This window comes from Giraffa tippelskirchi, chromosome 14 (assembly GCF_054371585.1).
Source record: "Giraffa tippelskirchi isolate mGirTip1 chromosome 14, T2T-mGirTip1v1.2.pri, whole genome shotgun sequence".
NCBI lineage: Eukaryota > Metazoa > Chordata > Mammalia > Artiodactyla > Giraffidae > Giraffa > Giraffa tippelskirchi.
Genome location: NC_137288.1, coordinates 72,342,560 through 72,358,357, shown reverse-complemented (window position 1 = coordinate 72,358,357; position 15,798 = coordinate 72,342,560). Strand labels below are relative to the sequence as shown.

At 46.1% G+C, this 15,798-nt stretch overlaps 1 protein-coding gene across 2 annotated transcripts in view; it reads left to right on the top strand.

The window, feature by feature from the left end:
* The window catches only part of BCL2 (BCL2 apoptosis regulator), a 197,710-nt gene that overhangs the window by 56,419 nt on the left and 125,493 nt on the right, over positions 1-15,798 (top strand). The gene's annotated exons all lie outside the window — the stretch shown is intronic.

The window sequence follows — 15,798 nt, the reverse complement described above, 5'->3', positions numbered from 1 at the left end:
TCCCCTGCAGGTAACAAAACAGGTTTTAAAAACATGTAATAAAGAAGCACTGCCTGTTCCCTCCTGGCTGCAGTCCCAGGGGAAGTACAATTACACTGGCACCTTCTGGAACCCAGGCTCAAGGAGTTAAATTTAAAAAACGCTTGAGGTTCCTGAGTTCCTGTGGTATGTTGCTAGCATGTTCTGCAGCCTTAAGAACACTTAGCTCTCACGGCCCCCCACATCTCAGGGGGACCATCTTAGCTCACCATCCACACCAGCCACCCCTCAGTGCCAACATTTGCTGTGCTCTTCCCTGGAAGGCTTTCAGCTCCTCTGAAAGATTTCTGTTATCTCCTCTCTCGCTTCCAGAAGTAGCGTCTTTGCCCCAACTGGAAAACTTGCTGTAGTCCTGAGTGTTTTGGAAACAAAATGCGCAGTGAGAGAATTCCTGCCTTGTGAATACTGGATCACTTTGTTCCCTGGCACGACAATCGTTCTTTGTACTAAACATCTGAGAACAGAAGTTCTAAATAACATTTTTACATTCCCTGCTGATGTGAGTCTTTATTTGGGGACAACAGCTCTGTGCTCGTTCCTGACAAGTTCTGCTGTCTTTTCCCGTCTCGAGTGACAGGGACGCGCTTGCGTCATGGGGACGAGCGGCGCCTCCTGCGGCCCGTGGTGGGAGGGCTGGCTGCTCAGAGGACTGGGAGCCGGGAGGCTGCACCAGCAGATACAGCGGGGCCACGTGGGCAGACAGACCAGAATAGCCGCTCGTCCACCTCCTTCCCGGAAATGCAGAGGGGCTACCCCGCAGGTCCGAGGAGGCCTGATTCGGTCAGAAAACGCACTCAGTGTGAACAGCAGTGAGTGGTGGCCCTGGCATGAGGCCCTGCCCTCCAGGGTTCTGCCCTCCCAGCTCCGCTCACCTCAGCGCCATCAGCCAGGTCAGCACGAGTGACTGGTCAACACCCTCAACGCGAAAGCACGGCCCATCATTTCCCTTTATTTTGTACCTGTGCTTGTCCTTTTACTCCAAAGGAAAGGCAGTGTACCCCTGGTGGTCCAGTGGTTAAAACTCTGCGTTTCCGTTGCAGGGGGCACAGGTTCAACTCTGGGTCGGGGGACGAAGATCTCACATGCCACCTGGCATGGCCAAAGGGGAAAAAAAGAAGTATCTGCACTCCCTTCTTTAGGCAAATCTAGTGTTATAAAAATTCAGTTTTGTAAGACAAAGGAGGACACTTTGTTTCTTAGAAAATTTATCACTGCATTCCAAATGGCATAGATAGAATAATAAAAATATGACCCACTCCCCAAGAATGTTTACATTTGTGTGAACGTTTCAGGACCATCCCCTTTTCTTACTGCTTTGACAAGTACACGCTGAGTTGCCCTGCGTGGCTGCCCTGCAGCTCATGCAGAGAGCTCACCGGCTCTGGCATTTTATCACTTTGGGGCAGAGGTATCCTTCCCGCCTCTCATTTCTTCCGTGAATGGTAGTTTCGTGCCTCCCGGGGGCCCAGCGCCGTGCCGGTGCTCTCCGCGTCTGCCTGGTTCCTGCCGGCGGTGGTTGGAGCAGTGATGCTCTTCACCCTGGAGGCAGGGGCGGTGCCTGGTCTCCCCCACATCCCGGCAGCGGTCCCTGATACAGCGAGGGGGGCTCCTGGGAAGCTGAGACACCCTCAGAGGCCTCCTGAGCCTGAAGCACTGGAATCGATAGTATCATTTTATAAGTGAAAGAGCTTTCTACTCCTCCTATTTAACCTTCCGTTGCAAACTCAAATGGGAAAATCACTCCCCGGACAGACCGGCTCAGGGGATAATAAAAAATACCCTTCACGAGGCAGGCTGACAGTACCTGCATTAGTGTTTGGATAAGAACAAGCCCCTCGAGCGGAAATGGAGCCCTTCTTCGGACCTTAATTGATTTTTGTGTTCGTTCTGCCTCTTTTAATTCTTGGTGGAAAAGTGATTTGCAGTGCAAAGTGGCTTTCCATGTTATAGGTGCTGGATTATGTAATACTGTTCTTATCAGAAGATCATTTCTGCTTGTTTTGCCTTTTTTTTTTTTGCCCCTGATCCAGCTCATGTTTATTTTTCCTTTTCGTTGTATTTCCTCTTGTCTATAGAATTATTGTTCCTCTTACGGCTCCCAATTCATCCGTCCGCGTCATCTGCCAGAGGGATGGGGAGAGACAGGATGCACTTGGCCCTTTTTTTTAAAGTCAGTTGGCTGGACATCTTTAAAGAATAGTCACGTTTCTCCCAGTGAGTTTGTTACATAATGTGGAGCCTCCTTCATTACAAGTCTGACCCCTAAGGAACTGGCTTATGTTACTCCCTCGGGATTAAGGAGCCATCGGGGCCTGTACCGTCCTCTGTCTCAGCTGAGCACGGTGAGCCTGGCTCTGGAATGGGCCACCTCCTTTCGGAGGTGCCCTGTAGTGTGAGAAAGTTCTGTGGAAGGCGTGTGTTCCTTCAGGTGCTCAGGCACGACTCTTTGTGACCCCTGGACTGTAACCTGCTGGGCTCCTCTGTGCATGAAATTGTCCCAACAAGAATACTGGCATGGGTTAACATTTTCTCCTCCAAGGGATTTTCCCGACCCAGGGATTGAACTCACATCTCAGGTGTCTCCTACATTGGCAGGCAGATTCTTCACCGCTGAGCCATCAGCGAAGCCCATTCTATAGACCAGTAGCTTCTAAAATCTCTTTTTGTAAAATGAGCTTGTGAAGCCCTCCGTCATGGGCCTCTCAAACAGTTTGCCTAATAAATCTAGAACTCGAGATCTCAAGGGTGTTGGCATATTTCCAGTTATGCTGCGTGGGAACTCCGCTGTGCCCTCATTGCAACGCGTACAACCCTGTGTGTGCGTATGCGTGTGTATGTGAGGACTGAGAAAAAAGCAATAGCCAGTTGTTAGGTGCTTTAGGGAAGGACTTGTTAGGCTTACATCATAACTAAAAAGACAGCGTTTGTTTATGGCAGGATTGATGTGATCAAGAACAAAGACGATGAGGAGGAGCCAGACATGATCAAAGCACATCTAATATCTCAGGTTTCTGGAACATCTGAGTCTCGAGGTTTGGTCTTCATTATGACATGTTGAGAGGTGATGTTTTAAAAGCAAGAAGGGGGAAAGGCCAGCTGTGGAGAAGGGCGGCTGATACAGTGAGAAAGCAGATGTGTGCGTGTCACTTGGAGCCGCTTCTGCGTGGAGCCGCACTCAGTTCTGTCTCGGGGGCTGCAGGGGGCGTTCCCTGAGAGGCCACTTCATATAAGTCGGCCGTCCTGCTCCTTGTGTTGGGTAGGGATTCACACATCCGGTAGCTTTGCCAGCTGCGACTTGATTTCTCGCGGGCCCAGTTCACACCTGCCGTGGGAAGCCCACTCAGGGAACGTCAGCCCTTACTGGGTCTGGACGTCTAAGAGCCTGGAGGGCAGGGCAGGTGAGGCCCCGGGAGGCTGGGAGGGGTTACCCGGAAGCCGGATACCGAGGTGGGAATGCCAGCAGGCGGGTGCCCCGGGGGTAGGGCATTGACTGCAGTCGGATCCTCGTCCTGATGAAACCTGGCGCATTCATCCCGTGTTCATCCACCTGGCACAGCTTCAGCGCCAGCGCCTGGCGAGGTACCCTCGCTGCCTCGGGAGCCGCGCGCACGTGGGCGTGAGCAGTGTGTGCGCACGCGCCGTGTGTGTCCTCTGCCGCTCCCGGCCGGGCGCGCTGGGAACGCTGCCCGCTGTCCCGCCCCTCAGCCGGCTGCCGATGCCCTTGCACCGGGTCCCGCGGTCATCAATAGGCCTCTTCATGTGGGAGGTGACCACACGCTTTGCCACAGCATCACTGGCTGCTGGGCTCAATGTGACCATTCTTCTTAGAGGGAGCTGAGGGCATGGGGCCTCTTCTGTCCATCTGTCCATCTGAGAAAGTCACCGCTCGCATCACGGATCCAAGGGACTTGATCCAGGCCACCAGAGAGCACTCAGCATTTCTTTTTGTGGGTTACATGAAAGTTGATTAGCGAATGATTGTGATTCAGCCCTATTGTGAGGTTTTCTGATGCTGTGTAGGGGGGTCCCGGAAATGTTTGTCAGGCGCTGTTCTGCATGTTCATCGGGAAGGAAGCCTGTGACAGGCTCTCTGAGGTTCTCTGTTTTCACTGGAGTCAATTCTTCATCATCCGTGTCAACAGGGAAAATTACTGTCATTGATGAGACAAACCCACAGAAAGTTCAGAAATACTTGAGACGGGGTCAGCAGGCGTGTGAGCGCACATGTGCACACTCAGCTGCGTGTGTCCCTGAGGACAGATGGGGACAGTGTCCAGGGGGTGTCCACTGCAGGGGGGAGGCGGGCCGGAGGAGGCAGTGGACGTGGGGGTCCTCAGTGCTCAGGGCTCAGCATCGGCTGGGAGGCCTGACCAGGGTCTGTGGTGATGCCCTCAGGGCTGTTTCATTTATGCTTCTCAGAGGTCGCAGTAACCCGTGCCTGTGGTCAAAAAGCCAAAGAGCACAGAAGGCATTTAATACAAAATAAGGCCCCTGCACTGCGCCTCTGCTCCCTTAGACTTGCTTGCCAGTGGCAATGTCTTTTAACCCTCCCACATTCTTTTGGTGATTTAAATAATGTATGTTTATTATCATTATATTATATTATTATATATTATATACATTATAAGTAATATAATATATATTATATTATTATTTAAAGAGTTCATCTCTTTAATGTTTATTGTTATGTGTTATCTATAATATAATAGTATATATTATATACTATATTAATGTTGATGTTATTTAAAGAGTTCCTCATATCTTTAAATAATGTTTATTGTTATATGTTACCTATAATATATATATATTATATTATATATTATTATATTAATATTAGTATACTTAAAGAGTTCTTCATCTCTTTAAATATATGTTTACTATTATTACTTATATATTTCATTATATTATTTAGAGAGCTCTTTTTTTTAAATTTATTTATTTTAATTGGAGGCTAATTGCTTCACAGTATTGTAGAGGGTTTTGCCATACATTGCCATGAATCTGCCATGTATGTTTACCATTTGGACTAAGGTCGTAGGGCTGCTATAGCAAAGTACCGCAGCGAAGGTGGCTCCAAGCAGCGGGAGGTTATTCTCCCACGGTTCTGGAGACCGGAAACCCAGAGTCGAGGTGTCGCAGAGCCGTGCTCCCTCCGAAGGCCCCAGGAGAAGCTTTCCTTGTCCCCCTGGCTGCGGGTGGCCGTCCTGGCCGCTCCCCCTTGGCGGCTGCGTCTCCTCCAGTTGCCTGTGAGGTCATGTGGTGTTTCCTGCTTCTTGTGAGGACACCAGTCATTGGCTTAGAGGACACTCTTACATCTGCAAAGGTCCCGTTTCCAAAAAAGGTCACATTGGCAGGTACCGGAGTTAGGACTGGAATGTATCGAAAAGGGACACTATTTGAGACACTAAGTCAGACAGAGAAGGGGAAATGTTGTATGACATCCCTTGTATGTGGAATCTAAAAAGACATGATGCAAGTGAACTTGTTTACGAAAGAGAAGCAGCCTCGCCGACTTACAGAATGAACTCATGGTTGCCGAGGGAAGGACAGGGGAAAGGGCTAGTTAAGGAGTTTAGGATGGACATGTACACACCGCTGTATTTAAAATGGATAACCAAGAAGGACCCACTGTGGAGCACATGGACCTCTGCTCAATGTCACGTGGCAGCCTGGACGGGAGGGGAGTTAGGGGGAGAAGGGATACATGTACATGTATGGCTGAGACCCTTTTCTGTTCACCTGAAACTGTCACAACACTGTTAATCAGCTATGCTGCTGCTGCTGCTGCTAAGTCGCTTCAGTCGTGTCCGACTCTGTGCGACCCCATAGACAGCAGCCCACCAGGCTCCGCCATCCCTGGGATTCTCCAGGCAAGAACACTGGAGTGGGTTGCCATTGCCTTCTCCAATGCAGGAAAGTGAAAAGTGAAAGTGAAGTTGCTCAGTCGTGTCCGACTCTTTGCGACCCCATGGACCGCAGCCTACCAGGCTCCTCCGTCCGTGGGATTCTCCACGCAAGAGTACTGGAGTGGGTTGCCATTGCCTTCTGCAGTTAATCAGCTATACTCCAATACAAAATAAAAGTTTTTTTAAAAAATGAAGAAAGCGGGGCATGATTCAGCCCCTAATGCAAGCTCTCGGCCTGTGAGCGTTTGCTTTTGTTGACGTCATGCCCCACTCAGCCCCACTTCTCCCCCGAGTCTCTCCCCTCCGTGGTGATGTCACCCTTCCCAGCCCCTCACCCCCAAGGCTGTTGCTTACATTTCAAATGCATTCTTGAAACTTCATTTCTTATTTCGTTAAGCGTAGAGATGATAATTTAATTATCCATTAAAAAGTGGGAACACTATCTCTCCTGACTCCCCTTCTCCCTCCCACCCAACCTGTCAGCTGGGCCAAGACTGGTAACTTCTGGGTTCTTTGTGGCTGGCTGGACGGTTAAACCCTTTGCCATCTGTCCACAGATGCAGAATTGATGTTTGTCTAAAGCTTCTATACAGTGGATCTACAAGTGGAAAAACAGTGAACAAGTTTTCATTCTTTGTTATTATGTGTATGTTTGCTGGATTGTGTTGTCTTTGAATGCTTTCTTCATATGCTCTTTCTCATATGTTTCATGGACATGTGTTTGGTTCCAATAGATGTTTGAACATAACTGTTAGTTTCTCCACTTATTCTTGGCTGGTTAGGTTGGTTCATTAGCACCAACCTAACCAGAAAAGCAATTAGCATCAGAAAGCAATAATTAAAATGCTTTCTACCTTTGGAAGAATGGAAATGTAAGAGTAAGTTTACAGTGCTTTAGAATTTATATTTCATTTGATTTTAGACGGCAGCATACTTTTCCAGCTTAGTTGTAAACTCGATTTATTAGTACAGCTTCAAATTCTTTTGCATTACAGGTTGAAATGAAGCTTTGTGTCTTATTAGGAAATATTTGATCATGTGAAATAATACCCACTCTTTATGGGTCTCTACTCTTTAGGAGTTTCTAACAGCAGGTAACTCATTCTCAGGCAGAGCCAGCCAAACTTGTGGATTTCAAAAGTCTTTTTATTTTACCTTTTTTATTTAAGGACCAATATAGAGCTGCTGACTTCTTATTTTGCCAAGTTGGGATATTAAAAAATCAGCTACTGTTTATTCTCACTGATAAAATAAATTCTGTTTAACACCAAAAATAGGAAGGACATAATCTTAGGATAAGTAGCACAATTTTGTTTTTTAATATTTATCTGGCTGTGCTGGGTCTTGGTTGCAGCTCGTGAAATCTAGTTCCCTGATGAGGGATGGAACCTGGATGGGCCTCCTGCATTGGGAGAACGGAGTCTCAGCCACTGGACCACCAGGGAAGTCCTAAATGGCACGATTTTAAATGAAATGAATCTAACTTAAAAAATCACCACTTTCCCTATTTTCCCCACTTTGTGTAGACTGGTAAAACTGAACTGGATGGAGGGTGTCCTGGATCAACCTTGTTTCATGGACATATGTTTGGTTTTAATGGATGTTTGAACGTAACTCTTAATTTCTCCACTTACTCCTGGCTGGTTAGGTTGGTTCTTCAGCACCTGCTATGAACGACGCTCAACACTGGAGACAGGCTCCGTATGGGGTGAGAAGGTTGAGCTCCCTATTTTGTGACCCCAATCTAGAAATAGACCCCTCGAATGCCTAACTGTGCCGCTAGTCCAGGCCCCTGGGGCAGCCCATAAATATGGGTGTTGAGCATGCGGGCAGACAGGTGAAGGGGTTTCAGTCCACACATGCAAATCTAGCCCTTGTCTGTGACCCTGGAGTGAGTCACCCTCTAACTCTGTCTTAATTTCTTTTTCCATTAAGTGGTCACAAGACAATGTCTGCCCATCTGTGTTCTCCCAGGGTCATTTTGTACTTGAGGTTCTAGAACTGGCAAACTTAAGTACTTGATGGTTAGCCAATGACAGCATTTTGATAGAATTTTTAAACTAAACACAATCTAAAACAGAATGAGATTACTGACTGTTTGTCCCATTAAACAATTTGATTAATTAACCATCTGCTTGAGTCCTTTCTCTCCTTGAAGCACTTGTGTATGGCAGAGTGAGCAGAAGTTGCTCCGCCTTTGCGATCCCAGGGACTGTATAGTCCATGGAATTCTCCAGGCCGGACCACTGGAGTGGGCGGCCTCTCCCTTCTCCAGGGAATCTCCCCAACCCAGGGACTGAACGCAGGTCTCCCTCATTGCAGGCGGATTCTTTACCAGCTGAGCCACCAGGGAAGCCCAGGAATACTGGAGTGGGAGCCTGTCCCTTCTCCCGTAGATCTTCCCGACCCAGGAATCAAACTGGGGTCTCCTGCATTGCAGGCGGATTCTTTCCCAACTGAGCTATGAGGGAAGCACTTACGTACAGGAAGATCATCATTTCGAGCTTTTAGTGCGTCCCCTCGCCATGTGCAATTGAATTTAGTTTCTAGAATGTTCATGTTTTTAATATGACATTGTGTGAAGTCTCCACAAATAAGATTGGAATTTCTTGCTGTGAGGTTTTTTTGTGTGTGTGTAAGAAATGGTGTGTGTGTGTGTGTGTGTGTAACCAACCACGACAATCACAAGTGAAAGAAAAGTATATATAGCACACTGCACTGCCCTGGGACTGTGTGGTTTAGAACACTGAATAGGTGATCTTCACATCATCCCTGAGAAGCAGTTAGACAGCATCTTCCCACGTTTTTCGCACAGGGGAAATCCAAGGTAGACCAAGGTTAAGACATGCATAGCCCCAGTTTACGCAGCAATCCCGTGGCAGAGTAAAGGAAGTCCGGTCTCTTGAAACTGCGTCACCTCTCTTGGCTAGCAAGTGGCATTTCTCGGAGCCCATACTCTTGACTTGCAGGATTCACAGTAGACTAGTTTGATTTTTGAAGAACTGGACGACAGACAGTTGAATAAATGAACCAAGCGTGCTATTTCCAGTTAGAAGTACAGAGTTGTGTCCCTGAACATTTCAGTGCTTGGAGAAATGGAGGAAGAGATGGCTTCGTGCTCCTGAGGGCACCCAGTCCCCATCAGGGGAGGAGCTCTAAACCCGCAGCATCCTTAAATCGATTTATTGGGAGTGTGCTCTGGGTTGAGCAGGCCTCACTGCCACCCCATTTCATTGCTGACCAGTACCAGACCCTACGGGAAAGATCCAGCTGTAATTTTTGGAGCTGGAGACGGTGAGGGGGCTGGCCTTGCCCTTCTCTAGCCCTGTGGCACTTGGCCCTTTGGGACCTTGGCTGTGCGCTCAGTCAAACGGAAAAATGACGTGAACGATGAAAATGATGAAGGCAGAGGACGAGACCGGCCCTTCCCGCCGTGCGTGCTCCGATCACTCCAAACGTGCCCGAGAGGCATCCCACCCAGCAGTGGGCCTTCCCCCGCGGCCACCCTGCTCCAGCAGGGCGAGCCTGGCCGCGCCCCGGCCTGCTCCTCTGTGTCTCGCCTCTGCCCAAGCTCCACGGGGACCCTCAGAAGACCTCATCCCTTGCTGTCGTTTCTTTGTTCCCATCCCGTGGTTTTTGCTGAAATCCAGGGAATATGTTTCGGGTGTGCCGTCAGGATGATGCCTTGTGGTGATCTCCCTAAAGATACGATCCACAATGGAGTTGAAGTCAGATTTTTAGTGTGAAAAAGGAGGAAAGTGCATCTCAAAGGTTTGTTGTTGTTCAGTTGCTCAGTCGTGTCCGACTCTGCGACCCCGTGGACTGCAGCGCGCCAGGCCTCCCTGTCCTTCACCGTCTCCCGGAGCTCGCTCAAACTCATGTCCGTTGAGTCGGTGATGCCATCCAACCATCTCATCCTCTGTCGTCCTCTTCTCCCCTTGCCCTCAATCTTTCCCAGCATCAAGGTGTTTTTCCAGTAAGTCGGATCTTCGAATCAGGTGGCAAAGGTATTGTACCACCACATATTGCATCTTTGCTGGAACACATATTTGGAATGTATCTGTTAACTTACAATACAGACATTGAGAAGTTTTATGTAATATTGGACTATTTTTAAAAAGACTTGCATTGGTGGTCCTGGTCCCAATTATAAGATGTGCTCATCCAAGAAAGATGGAATTCAGTGCAAGAACATTTTAGTTTGTGTCCAGTTATGTTGCACGTGGGAATCATGATAAAGCAGAAAAACCACCAAGCATCACTTTATCTCCCAAGCAAACATTCTAAATAGTAGCGAGTTTGCTGCACATAAAAGGAAGCTTTCTCTCACGCAGAAGCTGGCCAAACACATTGTGATTCCTGAAAGTAAAAGCCCAGAGTCAGAATCACTTAGATAAGCTTTCAGTGGGTGGAAGATAAGCATTAACTTTATATGTATTTCAAAAGTGTAAAAGACACAGGTGGGAAATGAATCCTCCTTGAAAAGAAAGAAATGCCTCGTAGGGTAGGAAAAAAAAAAGAAAACATTCAGTAGTTTTTGGAACTGTGCAAGTCCAGACAGTTTCTTTCTTTCCTTTTTTTTTTTTTTTCTGGTTAGCTACTCATAGCCACAAATATGTATATTATTTCCTTCTTGCCCACAATTATACTAAGAATCATCTTTCTAATATACTGGGGAATCCCAGATAAAAATCTCATTTTCCTAAAAAAACAGACAAGTCTTTAACTCTGGCAATTAAATTCTTCAATTATTCACATCTAGGATGTCCAAGAAATCATCAAATTGTTATAATCGTAGAAGTCTCTGATGTGCACCTCAAATCATTTCCACCCCAGATTTCTACTGTAAGCGGCTGGTGTTCTTAGGGATGTGTTTGCCCCGGTCACTGATGTTTGGAAACAGCACTTAGAAACCTCCATCTCGCCAGTGATTAGGCTGACCCAGTTACGCGATGTTGTGGTAGGATCACAGAATGTTTTAACCCTTTCCTGTGTATATATTTCTGTATTCCCGGGAGGTGATCGTTAGCTGCTCTGAATGTACTTCTCACGCAAGTGTGAGAATTGGGAACCTAGCTTAAGCTCCAGAGTTGGTGTCAGGTCTCAGCCACGTGGACCTGAGCCACCCTGCCTGGACTCAGGCCTCAGCTCTGCCCTTCTCCACCCAGTTCAGGATGTTTCCTTTTCCTCATCTGAAAAGTGCCAATTACAACAATAACACCTTGCTTATTATGTGTTGTGAGTTGTGAGTTAATAGGAGTCAAGAGCTTAGAACGATGCCTGGCCTGCCCCAAACACTGTATCAGTGGCAGCTGTTGTTACTGTCACGATGAGGTAGACATGGAGCTGTGTTCCTCTCAAGGATGATTCTATTTGCCATTAAAATACGTTTTTGTTTATAGAATTGGGGCTTCCCTGGTGGCTCAGTGTAAAGAATCCTCCTGCCAAGCAGGAGACGTGGGTTCCATCCCTGGGTCGGGAATATCCCCTGGAGGAGGAAATGGCAACTCACTCCAGTGTTCTTGCCCGGGAAGTCCTGTGGATGGAGAAGCCTGGCGGGCTATGGTCCATGGGGTTGCAAAGAGTCAGACACGACTGAGCGACTACAGCCACAAACTGTTGTCTATGTGTTCACATAAAGAAGACAGATCTGAAATAGCAGATGCTAGGAAGCTATTTATTTTGCCTATTCTGCTTCCTTCTTTTTTTAAGGAGGAAAAAATTTTCAAAAATTTTTTTGAAAAAAAAATTGTTTTTATTTGGAAACACTGGGTCTTAGTTTTAACACATGGGACCTAGTTCCCTGACCAGGGATCAAACCTGGGCCCCTTGCATTAGGAGTGCAGAGCCTTAATCTACTGGACCACCAGGGAGGTCCCTGCTTTCTGCTTAATTTCTGCCTGCTATACCTCTTTTCCTCTAGATCTAGTAGATTTCTAAGGCATATCTTCTCCATGCCAGACCTACACAGTGACCACGGGGATGTGGTCACTCACAGAGAATGGACATCCTGAAATGTGAAGTCAAGTGGCCTTAGGAAGCATTACAAAGCTAGTGGAAGTGATGGAATTCCACCTAAGCTAATTCAAATCCTAAAAGATGATGCTATTAAAGTGCTTCACTCAACATGCCAGCAAATTTGGAAAACTCAGCAGTGGCCACAGGACTGGAAAAGGTCAATTTTCATTCTAATACCAAGGAAGGGCAATGCCAAAGAATGTTCAAACTGTTGCACAATTGCACTTATTTCACATGCTAACGAGGTAATGCTCAAAATCCTTCAAGCTAGGCTTCAGCAGTACATGAATCAAGAACTTCCAGATGTATTCATACAAGCTGGGTTTAGAAAAGGTAGAGGAGCCAGAGATCAACTTGCCAACATCCACTGGCTCTAGAGAAAGCAAGAGAATTCCAGAAAATCATCTGCATCAGCTTCATTGACTACACTAAAGCCTTTGTGTAGATCACAACAAACTGTGCAAAATTGTTAAAGAGATGGGAATACCAGACCACCTTACTTGTCCCCTGAGAAACCTGTATGCTGGTCAAGAAGCAGCAGTTAGAACCAGACATGGAACAACGGACTGATTCAAAATTGAGAAAGGAGTTCGTCAAGGCTTTATGTTGTCACCCTGCTTATTTAACTTATATTCAGAGTAGATAATTTAAAATGATGGGCTGGATGAATCCCAGGTTGGAATCAAGATTTCAGGGAGGAATATCAATAACCTCAGATATGCAGATGATACCACTCTAATGGCAGAACAGCAAAGAGGAACTAAAGAGCCTCTGGATGAAGGTGAAAGAGGAGAGTGAAAAAGCTGATTTAAAACTCAACGTTCAAAAAACTAAGGTCATGGCATCCTGTCCCATCACTTCATGGCAAATAGAAGGGGAAAAAGTGTAAACAGTGACAGATTTTATTTTCTTCGGCTCCAAAATCACTGTAGATGGTAACTGCAGCTATGAAATGAAAAGACACTTGCTCCTTGGAAGAAAAGTTATGACCAACCTAGACAGCATATTAAAAAGCAGAGACATTACTTTGTCAACAAAGGTCTTGTCTAGTCAAAGCTATGGTTTTTCCAATAGTCATGTATGGATGTGAGAGTTGGACTATAAAGAAAGCTGAGCGCCGAAGAATTGATGCTTTTGAACTGTGGTGTTGGAGAAGACTCTTGAGGGTCCCTTGGACTGCAAGGAGATCCAACCAGTCCATCCTAAAAGAAATCAGTCCTGAATATTCATTGGAAGGACTGATGCTAAAGCTGAAACTCCAATACTTTGGCCACCTGATGTGAAGAGTCACCTTATTCGAAAAGACCCTGATGCTGGGAAAGATTGAAGGCAGGAGGAGAAGGGGATGACAGAGGATGAAATGATTGGATAGCATTACCGACTCAATGGACATAACTTAGAGCAAACTCCAGGAGACAGTGAAGGACAGGGAAGCCTGGCATGCTGCAGTCCATGGGGTCACAAAGAGTCGGATACGACCTAGCGCAGAATAACAACACTAATAATCTAATAATAATCTAGTGAATGAAGAGCTCATGGATAACTTTTTTGAGCTCTAAGAAAAATTAGCATTTTTTATATTTGAAGGATAAAATGTTAGTAGAGGTATAAATTTACCCTTGTAATTTTTGTCTTTTTAAAAAATTTCCAAATGGCAAACTTAAGGAGTGCACTATTTGACACTGACTAAAAAATTCATCTTGACATTCAAGTATAAAATACCCTCTTTAGTCATTTTTTTCTTAATATTACACAGTCATGATTGACTTTTATGTACTAAAATTAAAAATTTCCCCTTCTACCAATATTGAAACTCCATGTTATACCTAAGCTGAGTTGCACAGTAATTATTATAAAGAGCATTATAAATCCTCCCAGGCCAGTATTTTGTTTAATTTGATTATTCATAGACTTGTGACCATTATTATTTGTTGTTGGTTTATTGTTGTCAGTCTTAATACTTGGACCACATGTTGCTTCAGAAACTGTCCTAAAGACAATGCTTCCACTAGTAAATGGAAAAATTACTTAGTGTTCAAAATAACTCAAAAATGCAAATAAAGGAGTTTTTGAATTTTTAAATTTAGATTACTGAGAGAGGAATGTGAAAAAGTATACTCGTTTTATCAGTTGTTTGCATCTGAAATAGTTCTTTCTTCATTAGAACTTAGGAGTTTTGAAAAGTGCGTGTTTTTGATATAAAATGAAAATATGCTACAACCATCGTCATCATCATAGTACCTGTGCTCGCGCCCCTCGTTGATTTCATGACAAAAGTGATCAACATGTAACGAGAGAAGCCAGTAACATCTAACATTAATGGGCATGCAAAGCTTTGCAAATGTATTATGTGTGATAGTCAGTAATAGCAGAATTGAATTCTCATTACTTGACTCACTTGGCTTCCAAGGTGACACAGTGGTAAAGATTCCATCTGCCAGTGCAGGAAACCCAAGAGATGCCAGTTTGATCCCTGGGTCAGGTAGATCCCCTGGAGGAGGGCATGGCAAACCCACTCCAGTATTCTTGCCTGGAGAATCCTATGGAGAGAGGAGCCTGGCGGGCTACAGTCCATAAGGTCACAAAGAGTCGGACATAACTGAACACACAGGCACTACATTTGATTCACATGGTTCCATTTTGATTAATTAAAACAAATTCCATTTCATCAACAGGGAATTCAGAGACCCACTGTCTCCTCCACATTCACGCGTGAGAGAGTATTTTGATGGAACAAAGGCTCTCTGTGTGTTTTCCTGCCTGGCAGCACTGGCCACAGTCTCTGCCACTAAGTTCAGATATGCAAATCCTGGTTTCACATGTAATTCCACATGCTTTTCTTGAGGGCCTCTTTGTGGAGGGAGTGTCATACACTAGCAGGAGGATGTGTTTTGAAATCAGACTATTCTTGGCTCAAACCCTGACACAATTTCTTGCTCACTGTGTGGCCCTGAGCTGCCGTGTCTTTTCAGTTGCCTGACCCAGCAGTGGAGGAAACTCCGAGACGGGAGATGTTTGAGTCAGGTGGGAGGGTGGGGGTGCACGTGCCTGGAGTTAGGTGGGCTCTCTGGGATTTCCCAGCTTCTTTCATCCTCTCTTTCCAAGGAGGGCCCTCCGCTGCGTAAGCCCTGCCTTCAGTCTACCTGGGCAGCAGAGCAGAGGTGCCTGAAACCACCCTTGCCTTCAGGGAGCCAAACTGTATTGTGTCCTGTCATCCAATCCTTTGGCCCCCTGATGCGAAGAGCTGACTCATTAGGAAAGACCCTGATGCTGGGAAAGATTGAAGGCGGGAGGAGAAGGGGACGACAGAGGGAGAGATGGTTGGAGGGCTTCACCGACTCAATAGAGATGAGTTTGGGTAAACTCTGGGAGTTGGTGATGGACACGGAAACCTGGCGTGCTGCGGTTCATGGGGTCACAAAGAATCCGACATGACTGAGCAACTGAACAACAAAAATCCTAGGCCAGTCCCTTCACCATGGGGTCCTTGGTTAACAACCCTGTTGAATTCGGGGCTTGACCTCTACCTTATGTTTCTCTCTAAGAGCACTTCCAGATCCGACTTTCTGTGAGTTGAGTGTGTTACGAAGCAATAGGTTAAAGAAGAGGAAACTCACAGACTGTGTTACGTGGGCAGCATCGAACACAGTAACTATCTTGAAGGTCTTAAGGACAGACTGGATATGATTAGACATGAATCAGAAATTGCTCTAAAAAAAAAAGAGAAAAAGAAATTGCTCTAAAGTCAAGTTCCTCAGGATGTCCTCCACAAAATGCTTAGTTCCTCAAGATGGTAGCAAGTCTGAGTTGAAAAAAGGTTTCTGAAAATCACACG